This window comes from Phyllostomus hastatus, unplaced genomic scaffold, assembly GCF_019186645.2.
Source record: "Phyllostomus hastatus isolate PE091 unplaced genomic scaffold, TTU_PhHast_1.1 phas_contig_1, whole genome shotgun sequence".
Taxonomy (NCBI): Eukaryota; Metazoa; Chordata; class Mammalia; order Chiroptera; family Phyllostomidae; genus Phyllostomus; species Phyllostomus hastatus.
This window is the reverse complement of record NW_025333498.1, coordinates 36,459,006-36,474,811: the sequence shown is the minus strand read 5'-3', so window position 1 is coordinate 36,474,811 and position 15,806 is coordinate 36,459,006.

Sequence of the window (15,806 nt, the reverse complement as noted above, 5' to 3'; positions counted from 1 at the left end):
TTATTTCACTCCTCATAGCCTTAACTTCTTCCTCCATTTGCGACCATACTCAGCCATTTCTGTGAGCATCCTAATTACCAGTATTTTGAACTGTGCATCTTTTCATTGCTGAGTTCTATTTTTGGATCTGTGATCTGTTCTTTCATTAGAGCCATACTTTTTGTCTGGACACACCTCGTACATTGCAAGAGGCGTAGCCTTAGGTATTTGCCAGGGTGGGCCAACCCACATCGATGAATTTTGGTGCTGTATGTGGGGAGGAGTCCAAGAGGGAACAATGCTGCTTGCTCAGCTCTTGCCGCACTTTTAGTCACTTCCCCCATTATCTGCAGGCAAATTGGGCCCTTCTGATGCTGATTCCCAGGTGGGTGGGTGTGTGTATATCTAGGACCCTGTGGGTCTCTCAAACAACCTATCCTGTGAGTTTGGGAGTTTCTTGTGCAGCTGCAACCCCCATAGGATTTAACAGCCAGAGGTTTTGATGCTTTATTTCCCCGCACTGGAACCCTGGGTTGTGCGGTTGTCACTCTCCAGTTGTTCCTCCCAATTTATCCACACACAAATGTGGGACCGCCCACTCTGCCAGTCACCTTATTGCCACATGTTCTCTCTGCCCTGGCTGCATACCTCCACCCCTGCAACCTGTCTGTATGAATGTTTCTTCTTTAACTCCTTGGTTATCGGACCTCCATATGGTTCAATTTTCTGAGAGTTCAGGGTGTTACTTGTTTTGAGATTTAGTTATAATTCCTTTTTGTTGTTGTGCAAGGAAGCAAAGTGTGTCTACTCTTGCCTCCTTCTTGATGGGACTCTTTTGTGAATTATTATTCTATGTCTTTCACCCATTTTTTTAGCCAGTGTCATCTTTTCTCTTACTGACTTATAAGAAATCATTATATATTAGCTTATAATTTCACATCTGTCATACAAATTACAACTTAATTTTGTTTCAAGTTTGATTATCCTATGAGGTTTTTAATATACTAAGATTAATTTTATTTGCTGTCATACTTATTGCTATGGTCCTTTGTCTTTATATTTATGATAAATATTCCCATTACAAATTGTTGAATGAATGCCAAAAGAGTCAAGAGGTTTTGCTAGAAAACAAATGACAGCCCTGGCTGGCGTAGCTCAGTGGATTGAGTGTGGGCTGCGAACCAAAGCATCACAGGTTCGATTCCCAGTCAGGGCACATGCCTGGGTTGCAGGCCACACCCCCAGCAACCATACATTGATGTTTCTCTCTCTCTCTCTCTCTCTCTCTCTCTCTCTCCCTTCCTTCCCTCTCTAAAAATAAATAAATAAAATCTTAGAAAAAAAAAGAAAACAAATGACAAAGACTAATTCAAGAATCAGATTTTGCAAACTGGAAACAAAGCTAAGCAAAACCTGTATGTGTTCTGAAGGAGAAAGAAAAGCTGAGGGTTGGTTCTTATAGTAAAAAAAAAAAAATACATTCTTGAGAAGAATCAGTCCTGCTATTCTTACTGTCAGGATTTGTCCAAGATAGTATGAATGAAAAAGAGGCCAAATACTAAACATGACAAGCTCAGGGAAGGTCTGCATGGCAGGCCCTACAAACTCAGAATCTAAAAGCAACCACAGAAGATGGTTTGAACATAAAAATTCTTAAATGAAAGGAAGTCTTGTCCCTTGCCAGTGGCTCAGTTGGTTGGAGCCTTATCCTATATAACAAAAGGCTGAGGGTTTGATTCCCAGTCAGGGCACAAACGTAGGTTGTGGGTTCACTCTTTGGTTGGGGCACATATAGGAGGCAACCAATCAACATTTCTGTCTTTCCCTTTCTCTCTCTTTAAAGTCAATAAACATATTTTTTAACTAAAAAAAGATGCATGATGGGTAGTCACATCATGTGACTAGGCATGTAGCTTCCTTGACAAAGGTCAATCTTTACTTCAAGTGAGCCTGTCCATTGTCTTTCTGCATTTAAGATAACATACCCAGGGAATGTCAGAGTAATCCCATTTTTCCAGACCCTTGAGGGTACACCCACTGCACTACAGCAGGAGACTACAGAACCCATCATTATTATCTTGTTCTCTACATACAATCTCTATGTGCTGTAAATGCTGTTTACTATCTTAAACCCACCAATGTAAAAGAGGTATGTATCTCTTGATTTTACTCTTTATCTAACCTCAGGGATTTCTCCATTTTGCTTTCCCCTGCTCCTTAATCTACCACCAATGGATTTCATGTAACCCTCCTTACGTTTCCTACTTTGATTCTAATGTATAAAATAAGCTGCAGCCCTGGCTGGTGTGGCTCAGTTGGTTGGGCATCGTTCCCTAAGGAGCAGGTTCGATCCCTGGTTGGGTATGTATGAGAGGCAATAGACTGATGTTTTTCTAACACATTGACATTTCTCTCCCTCTCTTTCTCCCTCCCTTCCTCTCTCTAAAAATAAAAGAAATAAAATCTTAAAAATAAACAAATAAATAAGCTTCAAAACTGCCATTCTCCAGAGCATTTTCTCAATTCATTGAGCTTTGCTTCTAAGCAATTGTCAATTTGGCTCAAAAAGCTTGTAAAAATTTTCTAAAGGCCTAGCTGTTTCTTGCATTGACAATGGTAATTTTCAGATGTCCAGTAGTCTGGACAATGAAGCAATTTCTTCTTGAGATCATTCAGATGGTCATCAGAGGTTTTGATGTATATCCGGGCATTCAGATACTGACGCATGACTGGAAAGTTCAGAGATTTAAGTTCCCAGCATAGTTAAGGCAAGAATAGAATTGTATCCTCATGCCTCAGCCTACTTTATTTTAATAATTTAACATCTTGACCATAGTGACTCCATTTTATAACTTCACTCTTTTCTTCAAAGTTTAGATATTTATTCATTCATTGATATTTTATTCTTGTTGCTTTATGGCTTTGCTTTTTTAGAAGGAAAAAGTCATAGTTGTTACTCTGTATATGAGAGATAACAGTCACTATCCAATTCAATTTAACAAAAAATTTATTCCAAGTGTCTGGACACTTGAGGAACACCCAAGACCCAAATGAACAAAACACCTTAGGCTTGGGGAGCTTATGTTCTGGTGGGGGTGAGAGATTCAATAATTAACAAATATGATAAATGAGTAAACTACACATTAGAAATGGAGTATTGCTTACTAAGTTACTAATGGAATAAGTATAGATTTTTTTTAAGATTTTATTTATTTATTTTTAGAGAGGGAAGGGAGGGAGATAGAGAGAGAGAGAGAAAAACATCAATGTGCGGTTGCTGGGGGTTATGGCCTGCAACCAAGACATGTACCCTGGCTGGGAATCGAACCTGTGACACTTTGGTTCGCAGCCCGCGCTAGATTTTTTTTTAAAGGCTAAGAACTAAACCCTGGAAGAGGAAGATCAACAGAGAAGACTGAGAAGAAGCAAACGGTGAATTAGGAGGAAAATCCTTTGGTGTAGTGGAAGCAAAGTGAAAAGTATATCAAGTTGAGAAAATAATCAACTGTGCTAAAAATACTGCCAGTAGATCTACAAATGAGTATTGAGAATGACCCCTGGATTTAGCAACATGAAGATTGTTGGTGACTTTGATGAGTGATTTCAATGGGAGGAGGCAAAAGACCAGTTGGAGTTTATTGGAGTTTATTGAGGACTGATCTAGAGGAGAGGACTGGAGTTGGTGAGTTTGGCTATCAAGGAAGTGGTAGCTGTCAGGTGAACTGGGTTGAAAGGCTTTCTTGATGGGAACAAACTTAGAGATGGGAAAGATGCTGGGGTGATTTCCTTGAGTCTACTCAGGGAGTAGATGGCTCACTCAAAAGTGACAGACTGAAGATACTATTACAGAGATATGGGTTGACTTATGGGACGCTCCAAAAGGATGGTGCCTCACTAGGTGTTCACTACAGATGGAGGTCCCCCTGAGGAGGAAAACCAGGGACCATTATCTGAATCCAGAGAAAGATCTTCAGTCCTAGGAAAGGATTATAAACAGAAGTTGAAACAGAGCTTCTACCAACTCAAGGCTGTGGGAGGGTTTTTGGATGAATTCCCCAATTTCTCCCTCCTGCCACCTTTCTATCCCTTGACAGTCCCTCCCTTTGTCTGAGTCCAAGCAGAAGTCAAAATACAAGGAAACCTGGTTGATGCTGTCCACAGAGATCAGCTCCAGGGCCCAGAGCAAGGAGGAGAATGTAGAATGCAGATCTTGAGGAGCAAAAGGAGGACACCTAGCACAGATGGTGGGAGAAAGCAGCATCTAGTACACATTTAGAGGGACTAGCTTTAGATAGGAGCACAGACAGTCCCTGTACAGAAGGAGTTCTTAATGTTTGTGTGTGTGTGTGTGTGTGTGATGAACTCTTTAATAATGAAACCTATGGACAATTCTCAGTATAATGTTTTTAAATGCATAAAATACACTGGAGTACAAAAAAACTAGTTTTATTGAAATAATTATCAAATCATTTAAAAATTGAATCTGTAGTATCCTAACACATGTGCATCTTTATTAATGCTAAAAATAATAAGATCTAGTAGTGGGCCTAATAACTACCATAATTTCAAAGTAGGGATATGTGTGTACAATATTGTGAGATATCTGAAAAAAAAAACCTGTTTTACAATATAAATATATGTATTTATGATGTCTACTGGTGACAAAAGCATAGATATTGTTAATGCTATTATGGTTCACTGTGGTTTGCTACCTACATCATAGTTGAAAGAAATACTAGATTTAAGAGTTAGTGGAAGTAGAGATACATTTTTGCATGCAAGATCATGAATGTCTAGATTCAGTCCAAGGACCCATTAGGAGGAAGGCAGAGTATAAGGACACAGAAGCTGATCTGTGGAGAAATACATGGGAATCTACAGAGCCTTCTTCTGCATACTTTGTGTTTCTCAGTGAAGAAAGAGTTAACTCATGAGCCAAGGGGGTGGATGAAGAAGTAGATGTAAAAAGTTTAACATGACAGAGGCAAGAAATAGTCTTCTAGGAAAGTAGGAAAATAAACAGACAAGGAAAATAGCATGCCAAGCAGCATTAAGGACCCATTTGAAACTTGTAGGAGACTGTTCAGCAAGACTATGTTTTCTTCCAGCCATTTTCATCTACACAAGAACAAAGGGAGATTAGGGAGAGAACTGGAGTCACTGAAGTTTGAGTTCTGCCAAGTGAGTGTGACTAAAGAGGCCAAGGGAGTAGAGGATGTACATAAGAAGGGAAAGTAATGATAACCCATTGAATTTAGTTTGATAAGAAGGGGAAAAGGATATTAAGGAAATGAGGGACAGTGAAAAAAGTGGTAGACTTGATGAAGTGATGGTCCCACAAGAGCTCAATGGTTGTAGAATCAGGGTATGAGAGGCAGGAATTAGTGATCAAAGAATGAGATGTTAAACATAACCTTTTGTGGTAGGCAGACTAGTGTCCCCCTCACCTTGCCCCAACATGTCTACATAGTATCCCCCCAAATTCGTGAGTGTTACCTTATGTGACAAAAGGGATTTTACACATGTAAGTGAAGAACCTTAAAATGGAATATTATCCTGGAATATCCCAAGGGGCCCAATGTGATCATAAGGGTCCTTAAAAGTGAATGAAGTAGGTATTAAAAAAAGTCAAAGAAAGAGATGTGATAAAAGAGGGAAGATCAGAGAGATGAAACTTTGATGGCTTTGAAGATGTAGGAAAGGGGCCATGAACTAAGAAATGGGGCTGGCCTCTGGGAACTGGGAAAGGCAAAGAAGGAGATCCTTCCCTAGAGTTTCTAGAGTGAATGCATCCCTGCTGACACCTTGATTCTAGCCCAATGAGACCCAAGTCAGACTTCTGAACTAGAGAACTCTAACATATGTTCTTACTGTTTTAAGCCACTAACTATATTATACTTTTTTATTGCAGTGATAAAAAAATGAACACACCTCTTAATCAGTTTCATGCAGGCATAGACATTGAGGAATTAAAGTATAATTCTAGATGACAGAGCATAAACAAGAAGTACTACACTGTAAATAGCTATTTTTCTAAACTTGCAGAAATTAAATTAGGTGAATAATATTTAAGGTTAGTATAACATCTGTCTGTTTATATGTTCTCCAGCCTACATCGAATACTTTTTGACTTCCTTGCTCATGAATTTTTTTTCACTCTTCTTTACTCTTTTCCTCACCTCCTTAGGCTTCTTGGTCTTTATCAGAATTCACATTTTTTGCTTGTTTTCTTTGGAGGTTTGATGAATGGCATTTAAATAGAAAATTACAGAATGAGTGTAAATTTGAAAAGTGTAATGCACTCTAGGATATAAGTATTATTATTCATAATGGTAACAAATGTAAATCCTCTAAGATTTTCCTGAGAATATTCAGATATGTGAAATATTAGGCTGATATTAAATGCCATCTACTACCACTGACCTATATTCCCCTATATCTCCATAGTGTAGTGAGAGTAGCATACACAGGATCAGATACGGGTTGTAATGACTTCCAGAGATTTGGCTATATTATTTCTAAACCTTCCCAATGAGCTTTGGGATACATTATGATTTATTCTAAGCCCTATGGAAGTAGTTGGAAAGGAAAAGTTATGATACACATGGATGATTTTTTAAATAAATTGTTGTGACCTTGTAGAATATTTCCTAAAATTTGATTTTCTTTATTCACTTTAAAATACTTTTGTACATCTACTTTAATATTCTTTACACTCTACTAATTCCACTTTATTTGAATTTTTCAGTTTAAGACTTTCTCAGATGTAGTTATAAAATATTTTTCTCTTTGTCATGTTTTGTATAGGTTTGGGAGTTTCTGATTTTTAAGTTTTCCTTACTTTCAATTTAATGTGATCTTTATATCAATATCATTTCTGAAAATATAATAAATGTATTGATGTTATTGTATGTGTATATATTCAGTGTCTTATTTAATATGACACTTAAGTTTAGCCCTGGCTGGTATGGCTCATTGGATTGAGTACCAGCCTGCAATCAGAGGGTCACCAATTGGATTCCCAGGCAAGGCCTATGCCTGGGTTGTGGTTCATGTCTCCAGTTGGGGGTATGCGAAAAGCAACCACACATTGATTTTTCTCTCCCTCTCTTTTTCCCTCCCTTCCCCTCTCTCTAAAAATAAACAAATAAAATATTTTTAAAATATTATATTCAAGTTCAGATTTAATGGAAGAACATTTTGAAAAGGAAGTTTTTTTAGAAATATGCTTTACAACTCATCTCCCTCAAAAAAAATATGTATTCTGGGCTCTGTTATTGTGAAGGCAAGTTGTTTACATGTCTTGCAGTTTTTTTAAAGATTTCTAAAATATGTATCTGCAGCTGTTTAATTTCCTTCTGAACCAATAACTAGCAAAGAAAACCACAAGAACTCACATCCCACAAAACCTAAATGTATAAAAGTAAACTCCTTAACACCATAGGTTTCACTGGAGGAGCCACACTCTTAAGAGCATTTATAAAATACAAAACAGTTTTTGAGCATTTATTTGACTGTCAAACAATTATAAATAGGACCTTCTTGCCTACCTATTAACAGCCTCACAGTGATTCTCATGATGTCAAAGGGAAAGTCACATGATATTAGATTTAATTGAATCAAGACATTCATTTAAAATAAAATTATATGTAAAATACAGTATAAAAACTAATTTTCACATTGCCCTCTGAAATTCTATTCCCGCTAGAGTGAGTGGGGATCACTTACAAAACAATCTTAAAAAGGGTTATTTTTGTTTTTCTATTGTAAAATACCAAATATTTTAGTAATCAACATTTTTCAAGCACAAACAATTGCACTTAAAATAATAGTACATCAATGATGATGATGATGATAGCCTCCCGTCTCACTCAGAAAAAAACACCAGTTATTCCTGTGACCTAGAAGACCCACCATGATCTGGCCTCTACTCTAAAGTCTCTCATCTCTCTCTGACCCCCTCCTCTCCACCAGCCACACAAGTCCTCACTGTACCTTGACATATTAGCACACTTCCATCTCAGGGCCGTTATTGATGCTGTTCCTCTGCCTGGAATATTGTTTCCCAGTTAGCCACATGGCTCACTCTCTCACTGCCTTCAGATCTTTACTTAAAGTCCCCTTCTCTGTCTCCCTAGGTCTTTATTTTAACTATTATCTATACTCTCATATCCCCTTCCCTACTTTATCCTAAGAGCTAAACCTCCTTTAAACTAGAGTTGGGAGAGCCTGAAGGGGTACCTCTCAAACCCTGCCACTCACTATCAATTAGCCCAAACAAGAAGAGACTGACTTTTCATCTCCAGCAGAAAGATGCTTTATCTCCTCTACTACTCCAGCAGGAACAAGGAGGATCTTCTCCCCACCCAGCAACCAGTCAGCCAGTGGAAGACTATTACAACTCTAGCAGTGAAAAGCCACTAAACTTCAAACTTCTACTATCCTCCTATAGGCGCTTTGGTTACAACAGCCCCTCCAGTCCCTCTGAACTTCCCCTTTCCTCAGTAAAAAAATGTTCCTCTCCTTTGTGCCCCGGACCTGTGCTGTGGTTCACCATTAGATCATTGCATATTCCAAACTGCAATTCTTTGCTGCTCTCAAATAAACTCATTTTGCTAGAGAATTATCTAGCTGTCTATTTATTTAAGGTCAACATTAGCATACTCCATGTTTAAATTCTTTACCTGGGCTTGTTCCCCCACTAGAATCTAAGTTCCACAAGAACAGTAATTTTTGGTATTATTTTCCCCACTGTTGTATCCACATGCTCTGCTACAGAGCCAGCACATTGAAGATCCTCAATTAAATGAAGGAACGGATTATTGTTAGCCTTATCTAAAGAATGAAATATGGTAATAAAATATAACTAGCTTAAGAATGATAAAGCCAAGTGAAAAAACTGTTAAGGTATGAGCTATCATAAACATTCTGTTTGTCAAGAGCCAATTAATAGAAAAATGTATGTTTTACATCTACAGCATATAGGGTATGGTCAGGAGGGAAACCACACAGTAACTTGAACAGAGAAAATTTATATAAAGAATTATTAACTACATGGAAAGCAGTATGGAACTTCCTCAGAAAACTAAAAATGGATCTGCCTTTTGACCCTGCAATTCCACTGCTGGGTCTATATCCTAAGAACACTAAAACACCAATACAAAAAAACCTTTGCACCCCGATGTTCATAACAGCACAATTTACAATAGCTAGGTGCTGGAAGCAACCTAGGTGCCCATCAGTAAATAAATGGATCAAAAAACTATGGTACATTTACACAGTGGAATTCTATGCAGCAGAAAGAAAGAAGGAGCTCCTACCCTTTGCAACAGCATGGATGGAACTGGAAAGCATTATGCTAAGTGAAATAAGCCAGGCAGTGAAAGACAAATACCATATGATCTCACCTTTAACAGGAACCTAAACTACAAAACAAAGAAACAAGCAACATATAACCAAAGACACTGAAATAGGGAACAGATTGACAGCGACCAGAGGGGAGAGAAGAGGGAATTTCAGGGGAAAATGGGAAGGGTATACAGGAACAAATTTAAAGGACACATGGGCAAAAGCTAGGGGGAGGGTGGTAATGGGAGGGAAATGCGGAGGGTTGGGTGGGTGGGCTGGAATGGGAGTAAAAGGGAGAAAACTGTACTTGAACAATGATTAAAATAAAACTAAAAAAAAAGAATTATTAACTACTACAGGGGAGTGGAACAACAACAGATTGACTTGTGGAAAGTAAACATATAAAGAGATACAAAGCATGTGTATATACAATGCAGCCATGACCCCTAGGGCAGAGAGAGAAAATGCTAGAAAGAGTGCCAGATCAGGACTGAGATCTAGACCTTGTTGGAGAGGATAAGAGTGCCTCCCAGGTGACAGAGAAGTTGCGTGTGGTGTTGGAACTTGCTGGAAAGCATTCTGCCAGGGAAAACTATTCATAGAGAGGTAGGTATCTCACAGAAGACCCTTCATTACCCAAATCATCTGAGGTGGGTGCCTGGGGAAGCTGGGTGTTGCTGTCCAGATGGCAAGGCAGGAGCTGGGTGCTGAAGAAACCACGTATGTTGCAGGAACTTGCTTTGCAAGCACACTGAAACCACAAAAAGCCTTCCTCTCCCCCTCATCTCTCCAGTGTCCTCTACTGACAAAGTTTAACATTGTCTAACATGGAGAAAATAGAGTTTAAAGGACCTATCTCCATTTTCACAGGGCACTGGAAATGATACTAGGGCACAGGAACTTGATACTGGCACAATATCTACGTCCAAAAATTATTATAGTAAATACTGTACCATATTACATAATCTTGAATATTTGGAAAAATATGCGGTTAACTGCAACACAGTGAAGCTGCAATAAGTGAACCTCGATATAGCGAGGGACAACGGTATACTTAGAGAACTTCATGGTATATAGGTCAATACTTTCTTCCATGGAAGTACCGTCTGAAATATATAAGCATTCAGAGTAGTTGGACTTCCTAAATTGAAAATGCCAACTGTGCTCAGAGTCTTCTGGACAAACTCATTCAAGTTTTATGAGTGGTAACTCTATTAATAAGTTAATAAGCTGTTCAGGAATGGTAAATTCAATGGTAAAAGTATAAAAGTATGAAAAGACTTTAAAATGGGAAACATTTAATGTCAACTGATATTGAGAACTGCCCTGCCTGGTATCAGGAGCTGTAAATCCCTGTGGCTAAGGCTGAGTGAGAGACCTCTGGACCAGGAGACATTAAGGAGACAAAGCTTATCTCCCTGACAGGAGTGCCACTTCTGCTCCTTGTCTGGCCCCCATTGCTTGATCAGTTAGCCAATGACGGGTAAGATTCCTCAAGGGAGGATGGACTTAAGACAGGTACAATCATGTGGGAAGGCCCTCAGGGAAGGACTCGGGGAGCTGTGGAAAATGGGTGTGATTGACCCCCATCCCTCAGCTTTGACAAAGCCTGAGTCCTCATTCTGCCTTCGAGAAGTCTCCTATCTCTCAGCTGCCTTGTCTCCTCTGCCTGACTCAAGCCTCTAACAATGACAAGGGGTGGTGCAGCCCTACACTAGGAACGGTGGACTTCCTGGGGAGATGAGGCCTGAAAAAAGGATATGTAAAATCCTGTGAAGTCCACTTTGCTGAGGATGCTCTTAATTAGATTATGAAGGCCTGGACAGGAAATGGGTTTGGCCCCTTAAAATTTGTAGCGATAGACCCCAACTCAGCATGAGACCCATTAGCTCTTTGAACATTATCTATTCGTTTGATCCTCACTGCCAGACAATGGTTAATAAACTGTATCTGTGTTCCTACCCAAAACTACCTAATAAAAGCCTGTTCAGGTAGTGGCACGGGGCGCTCTCCTTTGAGAGAGTGGCCAGGCCACTCCAAGGCACCCACCCCTTGAGAGAGTAGCCGTGCTGTCCCTATTCCTCCACAGGACTCGGTAGTCCATGTGTATGTCTCTCGTACCTCCACCATCCACAGCGCCGCAGGTACTGCAGGCCAGTATCCGTGACAAACTGCAGCAATTACAAAATGTCTTCTATGTTGTCATTTTTAGTGTAAAGTATTCCTATTTGAATTACAGTAATATAGATTTGCTTAAAATATTGTGGTAAACTTTGAACAAAAGCCTAAGAAATGTGAATTCTAAGAAAACCTGGGTCCATTGTAAAAACAACAGGCATGAAAATTGCCTCTTTTCTACTAACTTAAGTTTTTATTTGTTATGTTTCTTTTTAATCCAAAATGACCAGAATGTTCTTGGACAAGGTTGCTAAACATTCTCTCTCAAGAGCTTTCAGTCACAGTTACACTCTAAACATTTTCCAGTAAAATCCCACAGTTCCCTCTTTATATGAGTTTACTCAAGATATATTAAACATAGCTACTGCCCCAAGGTCAATCTGCAAATATAAGATAACATAGGGTTTTTAAATGTCACAGAAAATCAGATGTTGGAAGAGTGCTTACTGAGGAGCCGTTGACAAAGCCCAGTAGGCTGAGTCTGGAAGGTTTGTTGCATTTGAAATCAACTTTACCCACATCACTAATACATTTATATATCAGGTCAGTATGCCTCATCAATAGTTTAGTCACACATTTTAGACAGGAGTAGAAAAAACTGCTCCAGTATATGTGTTATTTCTTACAATACCAGAACAGCAAGCTTAGAAGGTAAAAATGATTCTAGAGCTGTGATGAGCTTTTTCTTTAAAAAAATTTTTAAATCACAGTTTACATTTAATGTTATGTTAGTTTCAGGGTTAGCACATAGTGGTTAGACAATCTTATACTTTATAAAGTGTTTCCCCTGATATTTCCAGTACTCAACTAACACCATACATAGTTATTAAAATATTATTGATTCTATTCCCTATGCTGTATCTTGTGTCCCTGTGACTATTTTGTAATTAGCAATTTGTACTTCTCAATCCCTTCACGTGTTTGACCCAGTGTTGCAATGCCCTAATGTTTTTTTTTTTTTTCCGGTTTAAAAGTTATAGGCAGTCGAGTTTAAAAGTGCTGTAGAAAATGATGCAGTGCTAGACAAATATTAGAGTTCTGTCTAAAGTTTAATGCTTTGGGGGAAAAGCAACACGTGCTCTCTGCTTAAATAGCACAATCTTTAGCACACTTATATACCTATTTACTTAATCAACTAAGATTTCTTTCTTTCAATTTAATTTAATTTTGGGGTAGTTCATCTGATTATATTTACAGAACTTAGAACTTATGGATGGTGTATTAGGAATATTCTTCCTTCTATCCCAGTCTCCATCTACCCATTTCTACTGCTCAGGAGATACTACTTCCAGTGTCTTGATATCCTTCAAAAGACAGTCTACTTAAATTCATATATTAGCTTTTCTCTCTTCCCTACTCCAGTTTTTTGATAGCGTATTATACTTACTTCTATCTTAATTAATTTTATCAATGTCCATCTGCTATATTGTACATAAAATACAATTCCACCAAACTTAAGTGTATAAGTCAATGAGCTTTGACAAATGTGTACACTCATATAACTACTACCATAAGTATGATATAGATCATTTCCTCAAAATGTGACTTTCTGCCTCTGTAGTCAGTCTTCTCCTGCCATTTGTGAAACCTGACAATAACTGAAATTTTCTTTTTTTAAAAAAATAACTACTGTTTTATCTTCCCTAAAATTTGATATAAATGGAATCATAGAGTATTTACTATTTTGTGACTGTCTTCTTTCATTTAGCACAGTTCTTTTGAGATTCACATGCTGTTGCTTGTATCCTTCCTTACTATTGCTGAGTACTATTTCATTGCATACCACAATTTGTTAATATTCATTAGCTGACACATATATGCTTTTTCCAGTTTTTGAGTACTGTGAATAAAGGTGTTATGAACATTCTTGTACAAGTTTTTGTGTTGTCAGATATTTTCATTTCTCCTAGGTAAACACCTAGGACTGAATTAATAGGGTTGTATAGTGAATTTATATTTAAGTTTTAAAGAATTTCCCTACTATTCTCTAAAAGTCTGCCATTTTATATTCCTGCCAACAATGCATAAAAATTCTAGCTAGTCATATCCTCATCAAAACTTCATGTGGTAGAATTTTTTTAAATTTTGCTATTCAGTAGATGAATGGATTAAAAAATTATGGTACATTTACACAATGGAATACTGTGCAACAGAAAATAGAACAAAGTCCTACCTTTTTCAACAGCATGGATGGAACTAGAGACTATTATGCTAAGTGAAATAAGCCACTCAACGAAAGACAAATACCATATGTCCTCACTTATAACTGGAATCTAATTAACAAAATAAACTAATGAGAGAAATAGAACCAAAGACATGGAATCATGGACTGATAGCTATAGGAGGGGAGGAGGAAGAAAGGGAAATGGTGGAAGGAAGCAGAAGGGACAAGCCAAAGAACATGTAAGAACAACACATGGGTAAGGACAACAGAAAGTATTTGACTGTTGGCTAAATGGGTGGGTGGGGTGGAGTGGGGAGGGAGGGAAAAATTGGGATAACTGTAATAGAATTAGCAATAAAAATTGCCACTCAAGCAAATATCTAGTGGTATTAATTTACATTTCCTTAATGACTAAAGATGTTGAGCCTCTTTTCATGTGCTTATTTGCCATTTTTATATCTTTTTTAAAAATATTTTATTTATTTATTTTTAGAGAGGGAAGGGTGGGGGAAAGAGAGAGAGAGAAACATCCATATGTGGTTGCTGGGGGCCACGGCCTGCAACCCAGGCATGTGCCCTGACTGGGAATCGAACCTGCGATGCTTTGGTTCGCAGCCTGCGCTCAATCCACTGACCCATGCCAGCCAGGGCTTTTTTTATATCTTTTTTTAGTGAGGTGTCTGTTCAAACGTATGCCCATTAAAAAATTTTGTCTAGTATTCAATTCTAGGAGTTCTTTGTTCTGAATACAAAGTCTTTGGTAAATACATGTCTTGCAAATATTTCTATCAGTCTATTCTTTCATTCTCCTTGTTGGGAACTTGTTGGGAACTGCTCTGCCTGGTATCAGAAGCTGTAACCCCTGCCTAGGCTAAGGCTAAGGGAACGCCCTTGGAACCGTAAGCCAGCGAGGAGACAAAAGCTTATCTTCCTGGCAGGAGCACTGCTTCTGCTGCTTCATTCATAACTGAACCCCAAAGCTTGGTCGGTTAGCCAAAGACGGGTAAGATTCCCCAAGGGGGGAATGATCTAAGACAGGCACGATCATGTGGGAGGCCCCCAAAAGAAGGACTTTGGGGGCTACAGCAAAAGGGGGTGATGGACCCTCGCTCCTAGGCTTCGACATAGCCTGAGTGCTCACCGTCTGAGAGAAAATCTCCTTATCTCTTGGTTGCCTTAGTTCCCTTGCTCCACCTAAGCCTGAAACAATGACAGGGTGGTGCAGATCTGTGCTGAAAAGGGCGGATTCCCCAGGTGATCAGGCCTAAGAAAGAACATGTAAATTACTGTGAAACCTTCTTTGTTTAGAATGCTCTCAGTTGAATGAGAAGGGTCCAAGGAGGAAGTTAGTTTGTTCCTCAGAGTCTTACAGTTCTTTGACCCTGACTCAAAATAGACCCGCAGAGTTCCTTGTTATCTATTGTTCCTTACTTCCTTGTATGAGTAATGTACTTTACCTGAATTATTATGCAAAATGAGACCAATTAAAGCAGGTTTGGACAGTAAATCAGTGCGCTCCCCACTAGAGGGGGTGGCCATCCCGTCCCTACTTTTCCACAGAAACTAGTCTGTCTCTGTGCATGTTTTTTCTCGCATTTCGACCAGCTATCCACAGCGTTCCGTGATCACTGCTGACCAGTGACCCATGCATCAGGAACTGCCCTGCCTGGTTTCAGAAGCTGTAACCCCCACATGGCTAAGGCTGAGTGAGTGACCTTTGGACCATAAGCCGCTAAGGAGACAAAGCTTATCTCCCTGGCAGGGGCACCACTTCTGCTTCTTTTACTTCACTCTGCCTGGCCCCCAGTGCTTGATCGGCTAGCCAATGATGGGTAAGATTCCCCAAGGGGGGATGACCAAAGACAGGCATGATCATGTGGAGGCCCCAGGGAAGGATTTGGAGGGCTATAGCAAAAGGGGGTAATGGACTCTTGCCCCTCAGCTTTGACATAGCCTGATTCCTCATTCTGTCTCCAGGAAGTCTCCTAATCTCTTGGCTGCCTTACTTCCCCTGCCTGACTTAAGCCTGAAACAATGCCTGAAGACTGAAATAATGCCAGTGGTGGGTGCCGCCCTGTGCTGGAAAGGGCGGGTTCCCTAGAGCAATCAGACCTAAGAAAGAGTATGTAAAATACTG